Source organism: Neofelis nebulosa, chromosome 9 (genome assembly GCF_028018385.1).
Source record: "Neofelis nebulosa isolate mNeoNeb1 chromosome 9, mNeoNeb1.pri, whole genome shotgun sequence".
NCBI lineage: Eukaryota > Metazoa > Chordata > Mammalia > Carnivora > Felidae > Neofelis > Neofelis nebulosa.
Genome location: NC_080790.1, coordinates 126,128,884 through 126,149,768, shown reverse-complemented (window position 1 = coordinate 126,149,768; position 20,885 = coordinate 126,128,884). Strand labels below are relative to the sequence as shown.

The window sequence follows — 20,885 nt, the reverse complement described above, 5'->3', positions numbered from 1 at the left end:
CCACTGTATCGATGGCTCTATCCCCCAGGAGGGACATGTGTAGAACAGGGGGGGTGGGGGGGTTGTCACCAGGCTGGAGAGCACAGGGTGGAACAGAAGGACATTACAAGGAGCCTCTCTACTTGCCTTGACTGTCCCACACTCCTGGATTACCGGGGTCACTCCCTTTCCCAGACATCAGGGGACAGATTCGCCTGCTCGCTCCAGACTTGTTTTCATGTAACACATGCAGTTCCAGGCACTCGGCCAGTCCCACCGGGGTTTCTCAAAGAGCCCCTGTAGGATGGTGAAGAAAGGACAACAACCCAAACCACTTCAGGCCTCAGTCTTCCCATCTAAGAGATGGGGTAATAATTCCCAACTGGGTCACTGAGCAGGACTGGAGATAAAGGGGGTGGAAGAGGCTGGAGGAGAGGGAACACTTTCCCCGAGCACTGGGTGGAGGCGAAGTGCATGGGAATACACCCATTTTGAGCTACTTGGCCCTGAGATGAACCCATAGAACTCTTCCCAGCTGTCAACTGAACAGCCGGGTAAGCAAGGAGGGTCGTTTAACGTGCTCAGAAAGTTTCCCCACATCCCAAATTACCTCCACCGTGCTTTCATAATTACACGAAGGTTCTCATTTTACTGAGCATTGGCTGTGTGGCAAGGAGTTCGTGTGGAACATTTCTAAATATCAAAAGGAAGCCCATTACGGCGTAACCAAGAAAAAAAAAATGCATGGGATAGCCAGGCCAGACTGGAAAGGGTCAGAGGGCTCCAGGAAATTCACCTTCTGGAAGGTGAAATTAATAACACACCTGATGCATATGAGCTCATGCGGAGAAGATTTCGGCAACCAGCGAAGAGCGTGCAGTTGAAAAGCGGTATGTGCTGGAAAACTGACCAAACACACCCCCTGACAATTTTTCATGTCAAAGAAAATACAAAGTTGCGCCAGAAAGGAGAAGTAGGTGGTTTGCTCCTAGCTCAGCTGTGCTGGTGTTCACACAGGCATAGTAATGTAAACAGTAGTGCTGATCTCATCAAATTGTCACAGGACCCTCCCGGGAGGGAGGGGAGGGAAGGTGAGCCTGTGTGCTAGAGGCCGAAGGGGGCAAAGGACGGGACGAAATCTTATTTTCTTTTTTTCTTTTTTTTTTTAATGCTAATTTTTTAAAATTTATTTTTGAGAGAGGGAGAGAGAGACAGAGCATGAGTGGGGGAGGGGCAGAGAGAGAGGGAGACGCAGAATCCGAAACAGGCTCCAGGCTCTGAGCTGTCAGCACAGAGCCCGATGCGGAGCTCGAACTCACGGACTGTGAGATCATGACCTGAGCTGAAGTCGGACACTTAACCAACTGAGCCACCCAGGGGCCCCAAAACTCAACCAGTTTCGTGTGCGGTTCTGAATCTTGACAAAGGTGCGAAGCCACATAACCACCATCACAACCAAGAGAGAGAAGAGTTCCATCCCTCTTCAAAATTCTCAGGCACCCTTTGGAGTCGATCCTGTGCTCCGCCTTCAGCTCTTTGCAACAATTGGTGTGTTTTCTGTCCCTCTCATTTTGCCTTTTGGAAGGTGTCATATGAACGGAATCAAACAGGATGTAACCTGTTGAGTCTGCCTTCTTTCACTTAGCAGAATGTCTATGGTCCCAGGAGTTTGTTCCTTTGCAAGGCTTAGCAGTATTCCCATTGGATGGAAATGTCCCAGCTTAGGCATTCCCCAGTGCAAGGAATTTTGGATTACTCCTAGTTTTTGGTATGATGAAAACAAAACTGTTGTCAGTATTCACGGGCAGGTTTTTGTGTTCATGTGACTTACATTTCTCTTGGGTAATATCTAGAAGCAGATTGATAGGTAGCGAAGAAATGTGTGTCAACTTTATACTAAATGGCCATCTCCGGAGTGGCTGTACCATTTTGCATTTCCACCAGCAGTGGATTCCCACCAGACCTGTCATCGCTTCGCATCACTGACAGCACTTGGTATTGATGGTGTGTGTGTGGTTTTGTTTGTTTGCTTGCTTTTTGTTGTTGTTGTTGTTTTGGTTTTTGGTGTTTTTTTGTTGTTTTTTGGGGTTTTTGTTTTTGTTTGTCTGCTTGCTTTGGGCCATCCTAATAAATAGGTAGTACATTTCATCGAGCTTTTACTTTACATTTCCCTAAAGACTAATCGCGAAGTGATGATTTTCGTGTGCTGATCTCCTATCTGTATGTATTCTTTGGTGAAGTGTCTGTTCAAATCTTTTACCCATTTTTATTGGGTTGTTTTCTTATTACTGAATTCTGAAGTCTTTGTATATATTCTATATACAAACACTTTATCAGATATGCATTTTGCCGGTAGTTCTCCCCAATTGGCGGCCCGTCTTTATTTTCTTAACAATGGTTTTCAAAGATCAGAAGTTTTAGGGGCGCCTGGGTGGCTCGGTTGGTTAAGCGTCCGACTTCAGCTCAGGTCATGATCTCACGGTCCGTGAGTTCGAGCCCCGCGTTGGGCTCTGTGCTGACAGCTCAGAGCCTGGAGCCTGTTTCGGATTCTGTGTCTCCCTCTCTCTTTGCCCCTCCCCTGTTCATGCTCTGTCTCTCTCTGTCTCAAAAATAAATAAACATTAAAAAAAAATTTTAAGAAAACAAAGATCAGAAGTTTTTAAAATTTTTGTTAAATTTTTAATGTTCTTATTTATTTTTGAGAGAGAGAGAGAGCGAGGGGCAGAGGGGCAGAGAGAGAGAGGGAGACACAGAATCCTAAGCAGGCTCCAGGCTCTGAACTGTCAGCACAGAGCCCGACGCAAGGCCTGAACTCACAAGCCGTAAGATCATGACTTGAGCCGAAGTTGGACACTTAACCGACTGAGCCACCTAGGCGCCCCCAGAAGTTTTTAATTTTGATGAGATACCACTTATCATTTTTTCTTCATTATGATTTTGCTGTTGCACCTGAGAAATCTTTGTATAGCCCAAAGCCACAAAGATTTTCTCCATATGCTTTCTTTTCAAAGTTTTATAGTTGTAATTTTTGCGATTATGTCTGTGATCGATTTTGAGTTAGTTTTTATAAATGATGTGAAGCACGGATCAAGGTTAATATTTATATATATATGGATGTTCAGTTGTTCTGGCATCGTTTGCTGAAAAAACCATTTTCTTTCCTCCAGTGAATTCTCTTTGTACTTTTGTTAACAATTGACTCTATTTCCATAAATCTCTTTCTGCACCCCCTATCGATGCACAGGCCTGTCTTTTGGCCAGTACCACAATGCCTGCGTTGCTGTAGTGCTATGGACTGAATGTTTGTGTTTCCTCAAAATTCATGCGTTGAAGCCTTGGTCCCCATTGTAGTGGCACCAGGAAGTAAGGCCTTTGGGAGATGTTTAGGTCATGAGGGTGAAGCCCTCATGAATGGGATTAGTGCTATTATAAGAAGAGATATGAGAGAGATGATCTCTCTCTCTCTCTCTCTCTCTGTCATGTGAAGACACAGTAGGAAGGTGTCCATCTGCAAACCGGGAAGAAGGTTCTCACCAGACCCCAAACCTGCCAGCCCCTTGATTTTGGACTTCCCAGGCTTCAGAACTGTGAGAAATCAATTTCTGCTGCTTAAGCCACCCAGTTTAGGATATTTTCTTATAGCAGCCAGAGCAGATTGACATGTAGCTTTATAGTAAATCTTGATTCCAGCCCAAGTTTTTTGACTATAGTTTACAATTAAGTTTTATAGCTGACCCTGTCTGTGCCCTGTCCATAATTTCAAGGCATTCACCATCCCGGTACCTTCTAGTGGCATCTAATATAAGTACCTGGGCTATCCTGCCTGAAGGTTGTCTCTCAGCCCAAGTCAGGGGAGCCAAATGCTTCAGCCAGTGACAGATAGGAACTGGAGGATAAATACCCCGTCTTTTTACCCTGGATGGGAAATTCCAAGGCAGGTTCTATACCACCTTCCAGAGTTTTCTGATAGTATTGAGCCCCAGTTGCCCATAATAGCTATCTTCTCAGTATTGCACTCTTCTTGGCTTCCTTCTTCCCTGCCTCACAAACCTATTCTCTGAATAGTGTTCCTTGGATCACCTCCTAAATAAGTTACTTGTCCTCAAATTACTGCCCCAGGGTCTGCTTCCAGAATAACTCAACCAAAAAGATATATCCCAGCACCTAGCTCAATGACTGGCTTATGTAGACTGCAACTGTCATCAGACCAAAGACAATACCTCTTATGTAGTTCAGGAACATGACACGGTACATATTGAATGAGTGAAACAATAAATAATTCATTGAATGAACTAATGAAGGAAGCCTGGAACAGCCATTAGCCAAGCATGAGTCCCCCCTTCCCAATTCATGGTAGTCCTTGGGGACACTCATTCAAGTCCGGATTTGTAGTGCTCCTTTCTTATATTTGGAAGAGGTTCTCTGAAACACGCTAACAACAATCTCTAAGGGGAACGAAGGGTGCCTCTACCGTGAGGCAGGTCACTTGAGATGGTGGCCTGGTGCCAACACGTTGGTGGAGGGTGTCAGGATACAAACCTGCTGGACTGAGCCAGAAGGTGCAGATTGAGAAATGGGGTAAAAAATAAGGGAGCATCACATCAACCACACCCCCTCTCTACCAGCGATCTGATGGACAATGGTAGCTATCATATCTCCTCCCACGGGAAATGAACTTTACAGATGAAGTCCTTCCTGCTCAGGTTTTCCCTACCCGGCTCTTCCTAGATGGGTCTTTTGAAGCTTACAGAAGGTTTGAAAGACCTCTCGACCACCCCCACAAATCTGTTGAGTCTGTGGAAATAAACTTGCACAGTGCCATGCCATGAAGACTTTGCAATTGCTTGCTAATGCAGCACCAAGTACATGGATATTGATTATATCGTGACTATTGGAGTTCTTGAATATATATTTGGCCTCATAAATAATCATGTATGTAAAATGAAAGAAGACCTCAGTTTTCATCAGTGATTGATAAAAATTTTAAAGTCTGATCATATATTATTATTTTTTAAAAGCAATAGATTTTTTTATTTCTTTTTAAAAATGTTTATTTTTGAGAGAGATGGGAAGTGCAAGTAGGGGAAGGGCAGGGAGAGAGAAGGAGGGAGAATCCCGAGGAGGCTCCATGCTGTCAGCACAGGGCCCGACGTGGGGCTCGAACTCATGAACCGTGAGATCATGACCTGAATTGAGGTCAGATGCTTAACTGACTGAGCCACCCAGGCGCCCCATGTTGTAAGTGATTTTAGAGTGAAGAGGGCTGAAAGGTTTCACCTGCAATTAGATCAGAAATTTATTTTTTTTTAAGTTTATTTATTCAACGTTTTTTTTTTTTTTTTTTTTTTTTTTTTGGACAGAGAGAGACAGAGCATGAACGGGGAGGGGCAGAGAGAGAGGGAGACACAGAATCGGAAACAGGCTCCAGGCTCCGAGCCATCAGCCCAGAGCCCGATGCGGGGCTCGAACTCACAGACCGCGAGATCGTGACCTGGCTGAAGTCGGACGCTTAACCGACTGCGCCACCCAGGCGCCCCTTAAGTTTATTTATTTTCAGAGACACAAGGCACCTGAGTGGGGGACGGGCAGAGAGAGAGAGGGAGAGAGAGAATCCCAAGCAGGCTCCATGCCATGAACAGAGCACCACCCAGGACCTGAACTCACGAAACTGTGAGATCATGACCTGAGCCAAAACCAAGAGTCAGATGCTTAACCAACTGAGCCACCCCTGGAAACTTAATTTAAAAATAACAAACCACTAGGGGCACCTGGGTGGCTCAGTTGGTTAAGCCCGGACTCTGGATTTCAGCTCAGGAGATGATTCACGGTTGATGGGATGCAGCCCTGAGTAGGGCTCTGTGCTGACAGTGTGGAGCCTGCTGGAAATTTTCACCCTCTCTCTCTCTGCCCCTCCCCCACTCGTGCTAGCTCACTCTCTCTCAAAGTAAATATATAACATTACAAAAAGTAAAAACGTTCTTTAAAAAAAAAAGCAAAAAAAAAAACCCCACTAAAAGCAAAATATAGGTCTCCTCTGACACGACCACACTCATTTTCATCCTCCCCTCCCAGAGGCAATCACAAACGTCAGAACACCAGTGGGGCTGAGGGATTCAAGAAATTCAAATACCTATAAAGAAGTAATCAAGATGGAATAGTAATGCCTCCAGGTGAATTTCATTATAAAAGTTTCCATAATCAACGAACAGACTTTGGGCGGCTCCTCCGGGCACAAGGCACATACACCAGGTCAAGTGTGGAGAGAAGGACGACCCAGAACCTACCTGTGCCAGCTACATAATCTGCGGGGCCCAGTGCAAACCAAAAATGCAAAGCCCCTTGTTAGAAACCGTTAAGGATTTCAAGGTGGGGGCAGCAGAGATTCACCCCAGTGTGACTGTGGGGGTTCCTGCACCCACGAAGCTGGTGCACCTTCTGGAAAGTCCCGGTGCTGCAACCAACCACATCTGTGATGCTGGAAGAATCACCAGCCTTCTGAGGCACGGTCTCCTCTTGCCTCCAAGGAGGGCTTTAACTTCCTCACTCGGTAGAGTTGTTATCACATAGAAAGCCGTCACCGTCAGTAAATGGTGGCTACGATTTTTACCTTAAGGGCCCCGCACATATCACCGCAGCGGGTGCTGCTGAACTGCATTCGGGGCCTCAGGCCATGGTGTCTGCACTGCGGTTGTTCTGTGCCATCCACCTCCTGCCCGCTCTTGGATCTGTTTCTCTCTGCTCTGACCAGCACATGCCCCTTTGCCTTGGCTGCAAGTCCCTTCCTCCCCCCGACCCACTGACACTGTGTCACCAACTTGTGGCTGTGCCTGGGGCCACCTGACCTTGTCCAGATATTGTCATTTTATTCCATGTTATTTAAGAAGGCTATTTTTTTAAAAACGGGACTTCAGTATTTCTTCTTTTTTTTATGTTTATTTATTTTTGAGAGACAGAGAGAGAGAGAGAGAGGGAAGGGGAGGGGCAGAGAGAGAGAGAGACAGAGGATCCAAAGCAGGCTTTGACGGTCAGCACAGAGCCCCATGCGGGGCTCGGACTCATGAAATCACGACCTGAGCCAAAGTCAGATGCTTAACCGACTGAGCCACTGAGCCACCCAGGTGCCCCAAGGCTATATATATTTTTAAAGGCAATTATAGCAGTTCAGAGATAGGACAAGTAGAGAATCCTTCTTTGGGTCAAGATCTGAGTGCACGTGGAGGCTCCAGGAAAGAAACCTGAGACCAGTGCCACACAGAGATTTGGAAAGAGTGGGCAAAAAACAGGGAGTCTTACAGATAAAATTCTTCCCATAACACTGTATATTAGCTATACTGGAATTTAAAAAAATAATAACAAAATACAAATAAAATAAAATACAAAAAAATAAATAACTAAGATCGTTCCCAATCATCAGAGGGAGACAGCTGTGACCCCAAGACTTCCTACCGTCCTCACAGCCTCATCGATCCCCACAGCCAGATTCTTCCTGGTTTGAATTTTGGAGGTTTTGACAAAGCTGAATTCAATTCCCTCCTAGGCACTGCCCCAAGTCTCTGCTGAAATGGGAACTGAAATGGGTCCCCAGGGGAGTGGCCCTGGAGGGTGGTGAGGGAAAGAGAAAGTACGATCGTCTGGGGAGCCAGCATAGAGGACACGGTGGGACAGTTGGGGGACTCAGCCAGTCGCCCAACCACATAACCCCCAGCACAGAAGCTCTGTTAAGGGTGCTGGGACCGCACTGGAAGACTATAACCTGCCAGAAAGCATAAATGAGAAGATAAAGCTTGCCAGCTGTTTCATTATAGATACTCAATATTCTCATGTATTTACCCCAGCTTTTGTTCTTCTTCTTTTTTTAATGTTTATTTATTTTTGAGGGAGTAAGAGCACAAGCAGGGGAGGGGCAGAGAGAGGGAGACACAGAATCCTAAGCAGGCTCCAGGCTCTGAGCTGTCAGCACAGAGCCCGATGCAGGGCTCGAACTCACAAACTGCAAGATCATGACCTGAGCCAAAGTCGGACGCTTAACCAACTGGGCTACCCAGGCGCCCCACCCCAGCTTTTGTTCTGTGTGTTATTTTACAAAATTGGAACTATACTGTCTAGAGTACCTCAGATTAATTTGTTTTCCTTAACATAGCAATGCAGTACACAGCTTGAAGGTTAAAATGCTACTTTTATTGGTAAAATTCGTACTCAAGGATAACAAGGATAATTGTCACTACTGGGTCAAGTTGTATGCCATGATTACATTTCATTCTTCGTACAATTTTTGTTTCTTCCAGAGATGAATTGCCTTATTATTTCATTTTTCTTCCCCTTAAAGAAAAACAATTCTAGCGAAGTCTGTGAGTCTCCAATGGCACCTGTAAAATGCCTCTGACCAAGACAGTAAAAATACAGAAGATCTAAACAATATAATTCACACTGTACTTTTGTAGATGTGCGCTTAATTTTGGACACTGATAACAGAAACTGTACTGTTTCTCAAGCAATGGAACATTAAAAAATATTCATTATATACCAAATCACAAAGAAATCCCCAGTATGTTCTCATAAAATAGAAACAATACAAATGATATTCTCTAGTAGCCATGCAACATAGTAAGAGATTAGTAATACTTTTTTTAAGTAATTTTCTTCCCAGAAATTTAGAAATTCTGTAAAACAATGGTTGGTTAGGTCAAAGAGGAAATAAAAACTAGAATCACAGAATTTCTAAAAATTACTCATAATGAAAATGTTGTATATGAGACTCTAAGCGATGTGAGTTAAGCAGTAATCCAAGAAGCATCCATAGTTTTAAATATGAATAGAAAAAAAATTGAAAGGGTGAAAATAAATTAAATACCCAGCTCAAAAAGTGTAAAAGAAACACAAAAGTAAACCAAAGTGAGAAAAATAAAAAGCATTACTATAGATAAAAGCAGAAAGTAACAAGTTAGGAACCCCAAAAGTATGCTGAACTAACCAATAAAATGGTATCTTCAGAAAAAGATCCATAAAAATACATCAATGGCGAGCTAATCTAATCAATAAAGTAAGGAAGCACAAATACACAACATAAAAATAACAAGGGAAAATACCTACCTACCCAACAGGGAAAATTCTTTTTTTTTAAGTTTATTTATTTTGAGAGACAGTGGGGGACAGAGAGAGAGAGAGAGAGAACAGGGGAGGGGCAGAGAGAGAGGGAGAGAGAGAATTCCAAGCAGTCAGCTGTGCTGTCAGCACAGAGCCTGATGGGGGACTCAATCCCAGGAACTGTGAGCTTATGACCTGAGCCAAAATCCAGAGTCAAACGCTTAACCAACTGAGCCACCCAGGTGCCCCTCAACAAGGAAAGTTTCTAAAATCATGAGAGGTTTATTTGCACAGAATTATGTAAGTAGATATAAAATTTTCTCACAGATGTTGAAAAGACCTTCCAAAAAGTCAACTCTCATTTATTCTTTTTAAAAACTATATACACATTTGATAAACTAAAAAATTGACCAAGACCTACTTCATGGAGAGACCCAAATCCTTTTCCATTAAGGTTAAGACACAAATCCTTTTCCATTAAGGTTAAGACACAAATCCTTTTCCATTAAGGTTAAGAAGAAAGATATCCACTAACTTCACTACCATTTCATATTATACTGGAGGAATTAGCAGTGTGTTGTACAGGATTTTAAAAATTAGACCCATGAAAATTACAAATAAATAATTAAAATTATCATTGCAGATGACATGATCGTGTATCTATCAAAGTCAAAAGATTCTATGCTAAACCCAACAATTTTGTATTTGTAATACAAGAATTTTGTATTAATATTAAAAAATCATTGCTTTTCTTATGTATCAACAAGAAGTTAGAAGATTTAATGTAAGGGAACATTTCATTTATAACACAACAAAACATTTAAACACCAGAAATAAACACCATAAGAAATTACCAAAATTTTAAAGCATTTCTGAAAGACTCAAAAGTACACTTAGTTAGGAAGACATTCCTTGGATGGAATGCTTGCAGCATAATAAAACTGTCCAATTTCTTCAAGTTAATTTCACATGACCTCAACAAAGTACCGATTAGGTTTTTTTTCTCCCCCAGGGCTTAGAGGAGTTGATTGATTCTAAACTTCATATGAAAAGTAAACAAGCAAGAATAACTAAGAAATCCCTGAAAAAGGAAAGTATCAAAGGACTAGCCTTACCATATGTTAAATGATAGTATCATGTCTCTAGAGTTAAAGCAGTGTGGTATTGGTATACGAATAGATTAGTTAAAGGAACAAAATAGAAAGCTCCAGAGAAGACTCAGCTACAAATGGAAATATAATGTATGATAAATGTGGCATTTCAAGTCACTGGAGAAATGATATAAGGAAAACTGTAATAATTTTTCAATGCATGTGACAAAAAAAGAAAAAGAAAAAAGAAATTATAGACAAAATCAAAAGACAGAAAAATTTGGAACAAATATTCTCCGTTAATATCATAGAAAAGGAGCTAATCCCCCTGATATATAAAAAGCTTTTTATTTTTTATTTATTTATTTATTTATTTTAACATTTATTTATTTTTTTGGGACAGAGAGAGACAGAGCATGAACGGGGGAGGGGCAGAGAGAGAGGGAGACACAGAATCGGAAGCAGGCTCCAGGCTCCGAGCCATCAGCCCAGAGCCCGACGCGGGGCTCGAACTCACGGACCACGAGATCTTGACCTGAGCTGAAGTCGGAGGCTTAACGGACTGAGCCACCCAGGCGCCCCAAAAGCTTTTTAAAATAGAGAAGAAAATGATCAGAAACCCAAGAGGAATGTGGGTAAAACACAGGATAGAAGATTCATAGGAAAAAAATTAAAATTGCTCTTGAAATAAGGAAAAAATAAGTATCAGCCTCTCGTATAGGAAAACCACGCATTGAAATTATGCTCTGATACCATTTTCTACCAGACTGGCAAAAATCTAAAAGTTTAACAGCAAACTCCATTGGCACAGCCGTGAAGAAACAGTCTTTCTCAGACATGGCTGGTAGGAATCCAAAAGAGTGCTGTCCCCGGGGATGGGAATTTATCAGTGTTTAACCAAATTATGCATGTATCTATACTGTCAGTAATCCCATTCTAGGAATCTCCCCCGAGGACGTATGTCAACAATCGTGCTAACATAATTAGTGACATTTGTAATAGCAAAAGATTGTAAATGCAAGACAAGGAAATGAGAGGATTAAACTTATGATCTCTCTACACAATATTACAACACCATTAAAAAAAAATCGAGTGATGGTCTCTATGAGCTGAGATGAATTCTCAGTCACACTGCTAAGTGAAAATAATGTATGTCCTAAGCTATCCTTCACATAAGAGACAAATGCAAATAAGAATATATATTTTTCTATATCATAATATATATTATTATTATTTATATTATTATATGTTATATGTATAATGAAAATGTAAGAAAGATAAAGCATAAATGAATAAATGAGTGAAATTGTTACTTAAAGGGATTGGGTGGAAGAGGAATGAGAAAAAGCTGCTATAACTGTAGCGTTTTATATAACTCTGATTTTTCACCCCCAGCTTTATTGAGATATAATGACCTATAATATGTAAGTTTAAGGTGTGCAATGTGATGATCGGATACACGAACATACCGTAACGTTTTTCCCACAATAACACTAGTTAACACATCTTTTATCTCAAATAGCTACCATTTTTGTTGTAGTTGTTGTCATTAGAGCGAGAACATTAAAGCTCTACTCTCATAGCAACTTTCAAGCATACCATACGGTTCCGTGAACTACAGTCACCATGCTCTACACCGATCCCTGGAACTGAATTCCTCTTTTATTTCCAAACTTAGTTATCTTACGACTGAACGTTTGTACTCTTGGGCTATCTCCCATTTCCCCCACCCCTCCACCCCTGGCAACCACCATTCTAATCTGTTTCTAGGAGTTTGATGTTTTCAGATTCCAAACGTAAGTGGGACGGGATAGTGTTTGTCTTTGTCTGGCTTATTCCACTTAGCATAATGCCCTCAAGGGCCATCCATGTTGTCACAAATGGCAGGATTTCCTTCCTTTTTAATGTCTAGAGAATATTCCATTTTATGTATGTACCACGTTTTCTTCGTCCATTCATCTGTCAGTGGACACTTAAGTTGTTTCTATGTCTTGGCTATAGTGAATAATGCTGCAGCGAACATGGGAATGCAGGTATCTTTTTGAGATGGTAACTCAATCTCCTTTGGATATATACTCAGAAGTGAGACTGCTGGATCATATGTTAGGTCTATTTTTACTTTTTTTTAGGAACTCTCCCACCGTGTTCCCTAGTGGCTGTACCAATTTGCATTCCCACCAACAGGGCACCAGGGCTCCCTTTGCTTTACATCTTGCCAGACTTTGTTATCTCTTGTTTTTTTGATGATGCCCATTCTATCAGGCATGAGGTGGTATCTCATTGTGTCTTTGATTCGCATTTCCGTGATGTTTAGTAAAGTTGATCACCTTTTCATGTACTTGTTAGCCATTTGTATGTCTATTCAAGTCATCTGTCCACTTTTTAATTGTTTAGGGTTTTTTTTTGCTATTGAGTTATATGAATTCTTTATACATTTTGGATATTAACCCTCATATGAGATATATGGTTTGCAAATATTTTCTCATCCTGTAGGTTCCGATGTCAGGAAGCTTTCCCCCTATATTTTGTTCTAGTAGTTATATGGTTTCACTTCTTATGCTTAAGGTCCATTTCAAGCTAATTTTTCTGAGTGGTGCAGATAGGGGTCCAATTTCATTCATTTGTATCTGGATATCCAGCTTTCCCAACACCATCTATTGAAAAGACTATCCTCTCCCCACTGAGTATTCTTGGCTCCCCCGTCAAACATTAGTCAACCATGTATACGAGGGTCCATTTCTGGGCTGTCATTCCATTCGTCCATGTGTCCACCTTCATGCCAGTAATATGCTGTTTTCCTCTCTGCCCAATGTGGGGCTTGAACTCATGACCCTGCGATCAAGAGTTACACGTTCCGCCAACTGAGCCAACCAGGCGCCCCAATACTACACTGTTTTTATTGCTATGGCTTTGCAGGAGAGTCTGATATCAGGAGGGGTGATGCTCCTAGCATTATCCTTTCTCAGTATTGCTTTGGTGCTCCAGGGTCTTCTGTGGCTCCATAGGAATCTTAGGATTGTCTTTTTCATCTCTGTGAAAAATGCCATGGGAATTTTGGTAGACGTTGCATTGAATCTGTAGATGGCCTTGGGGAGTATGGACATTTTAGCAATATTAACTCTTCCAACCCGTGAACACAAGGTATCTTTCCATTTATTGGTGTCTTCTTCAATCTCTTCCATCAGTGTCTTTAGTTTTCAGTGTACAGATCTTTCACCTCCTTGGTGAAATTTATTTCTAAGTCCTCTGCTTCTTATCCTTTACAGTCCACATGCTTTTGCAGGGAGGCCACACACGCAGATGTCTTGTCACTCATTTTCTCCATCCAACCACCAGACCAATGAAGCTGTATATGAGGAAGAAGCATGTTCATTTGTTCATTTTCCGATCAATGGGCCTTTCCAGCGTGTCCACTCTGTTACTCAGAGTGTGCAAGTCCTACCCAGGCTGCTAGGGGCACACAGATGAGTCAGGCCAGATTGGAACCCAAAGGAGGTATTAGTGATAAAAGCAGGGCTTCATCAGGGACGCTTGGGAAGCTTTGGGGCTTAGTGGGGAAAGAGAATTCAGAGACCACATACACCAGGGATTCGTCTGTGGAGAGAAAATCAGGTCAGAGCGATCATACTAGAACTAGCCAGGTTACCTCCAGGTCCATAGGCATCCGTGGCCACCAGCCCCCCGCATTTCCTTAGGCCAAGCAGAGAGGGAGAATGGAGGTGGTATAGTTACATGAGCACTGCTCATGAGGTCAGGACGCTGACCTTCAAATCCTAGCTTTTTACTGCATCGGTGCCTTCATTTTTCCATCTGTAAAATCTGGCCATTGGACTAATCCAAGGAGTTCTTTATATTCTGGTCCTATTGGGTTTGGCCCTTGGTATCAGACTAGACCCATTCGACCTGGGGAACGACCACAGCCACGGCCCTCCGCATACATGAGCTCCGCAGCACACAAGATTCCCTGCACCACTGTTGCCTTGAAGGATGCGATTATGGCCATCATAATAACGAAGAAACTGAGTGTCACCGAGTCTCAGAGAGGTGCTGCCACCTGCCTGAGGCAACAAGCAAGTCAGAGGCAAAGCGGACATTCCAACCTCGGTCTCATGCGCCCTGTGACTGGGCTGCTTCTCCAAGCTTCTCCCTCCCAGGGCCCAGGTCAGAGAGATCGGGCCTAGAAGCACAGGCACAGGTGACCCTCTAGGTTCTGCGCCCGGAGGATGGCAGGAGGTGGTGTGGAAAGGCAGAGGTTCTGCCAGCTGTTAGGGGTGAGGCAGCTCCTGGCCAAGGACAGCAGAGCGTCAGCAGATTTAGGGCACGCTGGCGGAGGGGGGTGGCCGGTGTGTCCTCTATCTGAGCCTAGCCCTTCTTACCTTCCTCAGAGCCCTTGTACCAGAGCCTCAGCCCCGCCTTACCCGTGCCCACAGAAGCCAACCCCTCTCCCCAGTGCCCCCAGGCTGAACCATCTGGTAGAGGAAGGCCTGATTCCTTTAATCCAGTGGGCCCCCTGGTGGACCGGCTGGTGGTTGCCCTTCAGTCAAGAAATAAGATTTACAATGCGGGCCGTGGCAGGGACCTAGCCAGGCCTTGTCCCCAAGCAGATACAGAGCGAGCCCTGTTGCACCCCAAGACTCTGTTCTCAGTCTCAGCCTTTGCCCTTTCCTTGTAGATAGGAGCTTCTCCCCCAAGTCCAGAACATTCGTAGGATTCCTGCACCTCACGCAACAAACACGAGTCCAGCATCGCTTCTTCTCTGAGCATGGCTGGTCATCCTGGCACAAAGCTGAGGGCCGACAGACCCGGCACCAGTCCAGGGAGAGGGGCAGGCTCTAGCTTTTTCTGCTTCTGCAGAAGGACAACAGGGACAAGAAAGGAGTGCATTTGACAAGTGTGCAAGAGACCATCTTCCCAGGAGGTAAAAGGAGTACCCAGAAGCCCAAAGGAAGGGGGGAGTGTCAAGATCCTTCAAGACCCAAAGCAGCCATGACCCAGAGACGGGCGAGGAGAGAGTGCCAGGGACCAGACTGATAGGTGGGCAATGAGAGTCACCGGCTCAGGAGGGAAGGTAGAGGGTTCAGATTCTGGTGCTCCTGGCCCAGGGAAAGAGACACACGGAACAAGGAATGGCAAAAACAGAGAGAGGGAGGAAACGAAGACAAACATCTGGAAACATTATGATGAAAACTGAGAGTCAGAGACAGAAAGACAGGCAGAGAGAGAGAGAGAGAGAGAGAGAGAGAGAGAGACAGTAATAAAAATTTAAATGACCCAGAACTTAAAAGAAATCCAGATAGATATCAAGAGGGAATGCGGTGAAGAATAAGGGGACAAGGAGATATACGTGAGGTGACACGTATACGTGGAGATATACGTGAGGTGAAGGACAACAGAGAGACAGAGGGAAATGTGGCAGACAGAGCTGTTTGGTCAAAGGATGATTTCAGGTGGTTCAGACACACTCGGAAATGGGGCCCTCACAAAGAACTTGCCACTGTTTGCCAGGGTGCCCTTTCTTGGCCTGCCCAGAAGGACTTGACTGAGCTCCTGCCTTGAGAAAGGAAGAGAAGGTCACTCCCAAGCTAGCCAGGAGCCCCTCCATCTCTGACCCACTCGGAGAGATGTAGTAGGTGAAATTCATTCAGGCACCCTCTGTCAGCGCGGCCGACGTTCTAGATTGTTCTGTGTTCTGAGACTTCCTCCACCATCCCCCATCTTGTGCTCCTCCTCCAGAGGAGGCAGCCCTGCCTTGTGGTCTGGGGACTCTCCTTGTCTCCTTGCCTCCCACTGACCACCCCTGCCCCCAGGCATTTCTCCCAAAAAACTCTTGATTATCTAATCTTATCTTGACATCTGCTTTTCAGAGGTTCCAAAGAACGCACACATCCATTTGTTTTGACTTGAATTATTCAAGCAGGGACGGAAAAGAAAGTGCGGAGGCAGAAGAAGTTTTGGAAAAGTAAGAACATGTGTTTTTCTAATACATATCATTATTAAATGAAGACGGTTTTCAGATTTCATTAGAAACATTAGAATGAGTGAGGTCCCTTGGGTGCCTGGGTGGCTCAGTGGGTTAAGTGTCCGACCTCGGCTCAGGTCACGATCGCACTGTTCCTGAGTTTGAGGCCCTGCATGGGGCTCTGTGCTGACAGTTCAGAGACTGGAGCCTGCTTCGGGTTCCGTGTGTGTGTCTCTCTCTGCCCCTCCCCTGCTCGTGCTCTGTCTTTGTCTCTCAAAAATAAACATTGAAAAAAATTACAAAAGGAAAGAGTAAGGTCCCCGTTGTATTTATTTATTTTTTAAAAGTTGATTTATTTATTTTGAGAGAAAGGGGGGGAGGGGCAGAGAGAGAGGGAGACAGAGAATCCCAAGCAGGCTCCACTGTCACTGCAGAGCCTGACGTGGGGCTTGATCTCATGAACCATGAGATCATGACCTGAGCTGCAATCAAGACTCGGATGCCTAACTGACTGAGCCACCCAGGCCATTGTATTTAAATGAAAATACTCATCATATCCTTAAAATTTTAGCACTTGCAACCATGTAAGTTATGATGAAAAATATTATACGTCAACTTAAAACATTCTAGGCAACGGCAGCTTCACAAAACTTTGTTTCAGGTATGTGTGTGTGTCCAAGAAAAATAAATTTTTTGAAGGCCACGTTCCCCGACCTGAAATCCTTGTGTGACCCCTAATCAAGACTGAATCACATAGCAGAAGGTAAGAAATGCAAGGGTATCATTTCATTATTAGGTAGCTTAGGGGCTGCACCCCTACACTAAGACTTAAGGTAGCTAAACTGGGTCACAGTGTTTCTTTTCCTGATTTATGATGGGTCTACATTTGAGACCCTAAAGTAGCTTGGAACAAAGGCACGACCTGCTCCATTTCCAGCCCTAAGTTCCAGACGTGGCCCGAGAACACGCTACTCGCATGAGTGGAAAGGCAGCAACACCAGAGACAATCACCCGTCTTCCTCATCCACCTGGGGGTAATGTGTACAGCTTTCACAGGATCCAGACCCAGAAGATATGACTCAAAAATGCCCCTGGAATCTGACCAACAAAAAACCTGAAGGTCAGGAGACATTGCGAGAGAGAAACATATCCGAAAAAACAGAAGTGCAAGAACCAACCAAAATGAAATGTGAAACAGTAACTTCTACCCTTTTTACAAACTCTAAAGGACCCCCCCCCCCCCCCCGCAAAGGCTGAAAGACAGAGAAGCGAGGTGGGGGGCGGGGGGACATCCAGGAGTCATAGATTTTCATGTAGTTTTAAATATACAACACAATTTCTTTCTGTTGTTTTCATATTAATAAGCATTTAACTTTTGATGAAAGAAAGTTTGGGGAGTGAGCAGAGCGTGGAGGAATTGGGGGTCAGTTATCCAGGTCTCAGCCGGTGCCATGGATCTTCTCAGGTCTGGTTAAGAAGGGGTTTCTACCTGGGGAGAGAGGAGGGAATCAGAGATGTGGGAAGGTGCAAACTGTAGTGGGGTGGGGGGCATAGATTGGGTCCCCAGACCACCCAGGGCCTGAATCCTGCCAGCTACTCTCTTCCCAGGGGCACTGGGAGGTGCTGCCCAGGAATCAGGGACAAGGGAGAGAGAATTCCAGGAGAGACATCCTCAGGAATGAGAATCTTAGAATCCCTTACCTCACATTTTTAATGTGGAGAGGAAAGTGATTCACTATTATAAGCTGTAAGAAAAAACAATGGCAATTGAAAATAATCATACTAAAAATTCGGGAACAGTTGAGGGGCTTGGAGATCATCTCATCCAAACGGCGCCACCATTCAAAAGAAAGGCGCGATGTCTATTACAGGAAATTAAACTGCGCCTTTCCTCGGAAGGGGGTCTTGGGGCCTCCCTCGCTAGGGCCCACGAGACGAATTTCAGGGTAGATCCCAATTGTAAAGCTCTGTTCTCCAAGGTTTCTCAGGGCAGTGACCGTTCTCGATTCCCTCCGGGACACCGTGTTCTTCGGGTACATTCCTGGGGCAGAGGCTAGAGCAGCAGACGCGGGGTTGGGGCGGGGGTGGCGGTGTCTCACCTCAATCCCAGCTTGTCAAGGGCTCCAGACACTGCTTCTTGCAGTTGTAGAAACAACACTTCTTCGTCCTGGGGCAACCCTTATCGCGCTTGCACGCAGGGAAGAGGGTGAAAGGGCATTCAAGAAGAAACTCTGGGCAATAGCCAGGTTTCTGGTAAGCTGGGGAGAAATGCCACAGGGTGAGGTGGGGGCACCGGAGCGTCGTGGCCAGGCATCGAAGCCGGCAGGTCCCCGGGACCGCTCCGAGGAATGTTCCCCCACCCCAGCCACACGCGAGCCCGCTGCGCCCGGACACACTCACGCCTCTGCCGCTTCCGCCTCGCGGGCTGCGCCGTGTGCAGGCAGACGAGGAGGAGGAGGAGGATCACGGCGAGCGCGTAGAGGCCAAGTGGCTTCATGGCGCGGCCAAGTGTGCGCCTAACGCGCGGGCAGATTCTTGGCTTATATCGCCTCTGGCGGGGGCCCGCCAGCAGGGGGCGCTGTGGTTCCCAGGGTCCAAGGTCACAGGTGCCTCTCTGGGACCGGGAAATAGCAGCGGTTTCCTTCCCCACACCCCCTAGGAGAGGCTCTGCAAGAACTCCTAGGCGTCACTTTGTAACTTGCGAGAGCCCAGGAGAGCTCTCGCCTTTTCAGGGAGGGTCCGGGCTGGCCTGGCCCCTGATTCTTCGTGCTTTATGGAGTGGATTTTGAGGCAGTAGGAGGGAACTAGCTTTCCCCGGGGGCACTCGTTAGATCGGACAGACTCTGCTCTTCTCACTGTGTATCCAGAACGATGTAAAACCCATCCCTCCGAGCAGATTTCAGAAATGGGTACATTTGAAGAGCTTACTTTGAACAAATGAACATTGGAAACACACACAGGCACAAAAACAGGGCAAGAAAATGAGCTATTAGCAAGATAATATCTAGATTTATGGAGACTATCAATACATTGGGCACTGACGAGACAGAACTTTAAGATGTGTGATGAATGTTTTCTACCCCCGGTCTTTATGCCTCCATGACCTCGTATAAACTTCATTTGCTGCTGAGGTCAAAAGTCTAACTGCAGGTCACTTTGGAATGTGAAACCAAGGCCCCAAGACCGTGCTGGCTCTCCCTGCCCTCCCATAAAAGTGTATGATGTCCCTGCTTGCTTGGTGGCCCTTTTCTTTTTTCTTTTTTTAAATTTTTTTAACGTTTATTTATTTTTGAGACAGAGAGAGACAGAGCATGAACAGGGGAGGGGCAGAGAGAGAGGGAGACACAGAATCTGAAGCAGGCTCCAGGCTCTGAGCTGTCAGCACAGAGCCCAAGGCGGGGCTCGAACTCACGGACCCTGAGATCATGACCTGAGCCGAAGTCGGACGCTTAACCGACCAAGCCACCCAGGCGCCCCTTGGTGGCCCTTTTCTGCAGCTCTCTGCCTCCCACAGCTGATCCCGATTCTCCTGTGTGTATCCATAAATCTGTTTCTTCCCGGAATTGCTTAACATGGGTGTGGTTTTTTTCAACACTATATGGTCGGTTTAACTCTCAGAAGTCAGTAGAATACTTCTTATTAACAGATAAAGGGAAAATCATGATCATCTTCACATCAGCAGTAGACTATATAAAAAAAATCATTTCTCTATTGATGGTAAAAGAACATACTGGCACAGGGTTAGAACTTCACTGAGCTCATTTGATAGCAAGCGTCTATGAAATCCCTATTACGGAGGTAAGTACTTTCAGAATGCTGGAGTCAGAGCTGCTCCTCCATAAAAGCTGTTCGAACACTACAAATATTGTCAAAATCAACCTTTTCAGAATGTTGGAACTTACCAAAGGCTTGCAACAATCTATGAAGTCTTTATTCAAGAAGAACAGGTGAATCTCAGCGAGAAGAGAGAGCGCTGTGACCAGTTGATTTGCCCCGTTCCCATCCCTTTCTTCCTGGCTGTGCGGCAGCCCGGAGGCCAGCAGGCTTGCGCTGCGGTAGCTCTGAGGACCAGCAGAATGGCAGTTGCAGAAACAGAGAATGGATTTGATGCTACTCAAAAGCTCCATCTCCAGAAAATTGTCACTATTTGACCTGTCTGGCACCTTCCTTTTTTTTATGAAGAGCCTGTATTTATTCCACCTAACTCAGAGCTTGCTTTTTGTGCTCAGTCCTCTCCCTGGGTCAGTCCTTTTGACATCGTGGCTTCTTCAGACAAGGAGACCAATTGGAGCTAGTGAGAGGCTGACCACAAACCCTAAAAGGAGGAAGTGGGGAATGAAATGTCTAGGAGGTTTTGAAGATTCTATCCTATTCACGAGAATTCATGGGAATCGAGAAGCCCACACACACGCGTGGGGTTGTGCTTCTGTCTGGGGCTGCGTACATGCCTCTGAATAGAGACCTGCTGCTCCATTTACATATTGGCTACATCCTTAATCTCGATTAGGATTTTATGGAAGATTGTGATGGTTGTCATGAACTTACTATTCAGGTTGGATACCATCACTCTCTTGGGATCTCTCTTGGTGTCCACCTTGTTGTATATGATTGAGTGGTTCTTGTTTTGTTTTGTTTTTTAATTTTGTAATGTTTATTTTTGGGAGAGAGAGAGAGGGAGAAAGAGACAGAGTTGTGGGGGGAGGGGCAGAGAGAGAGAGAAGGAGACACAGAATCTGAAGCGGCCTCCAGGCTCTGAGCTGTCAGCACAGAGC

General features: G+C 44.9%; 1 long non-coding RNA gene across 1 annotated transcript; it reads right to left on the bottom strand.

Moving 5' to 3' along the window:
• Positions 1–16,043: 16,043 nt before the first annotated feature.
• On the bottom strand, positions 16,044–18,754 carry LOC131485824 (uncharacterized). Its single transcript, XR_009249034.1, has 4 exons — positions 18,514–18,754; positions 18,213–18,371; positions 17,815–17,858; positions 16,044–17,602 (listed from the first exon to the last, which is right to left on the bottom strand). It is a non-coding gene; the product is annotated as an uncharacterized LOC131485824 (long non-coding RNA).
• Positions 18,755–20,885: the final 2,131 nt, after the last annotated feature.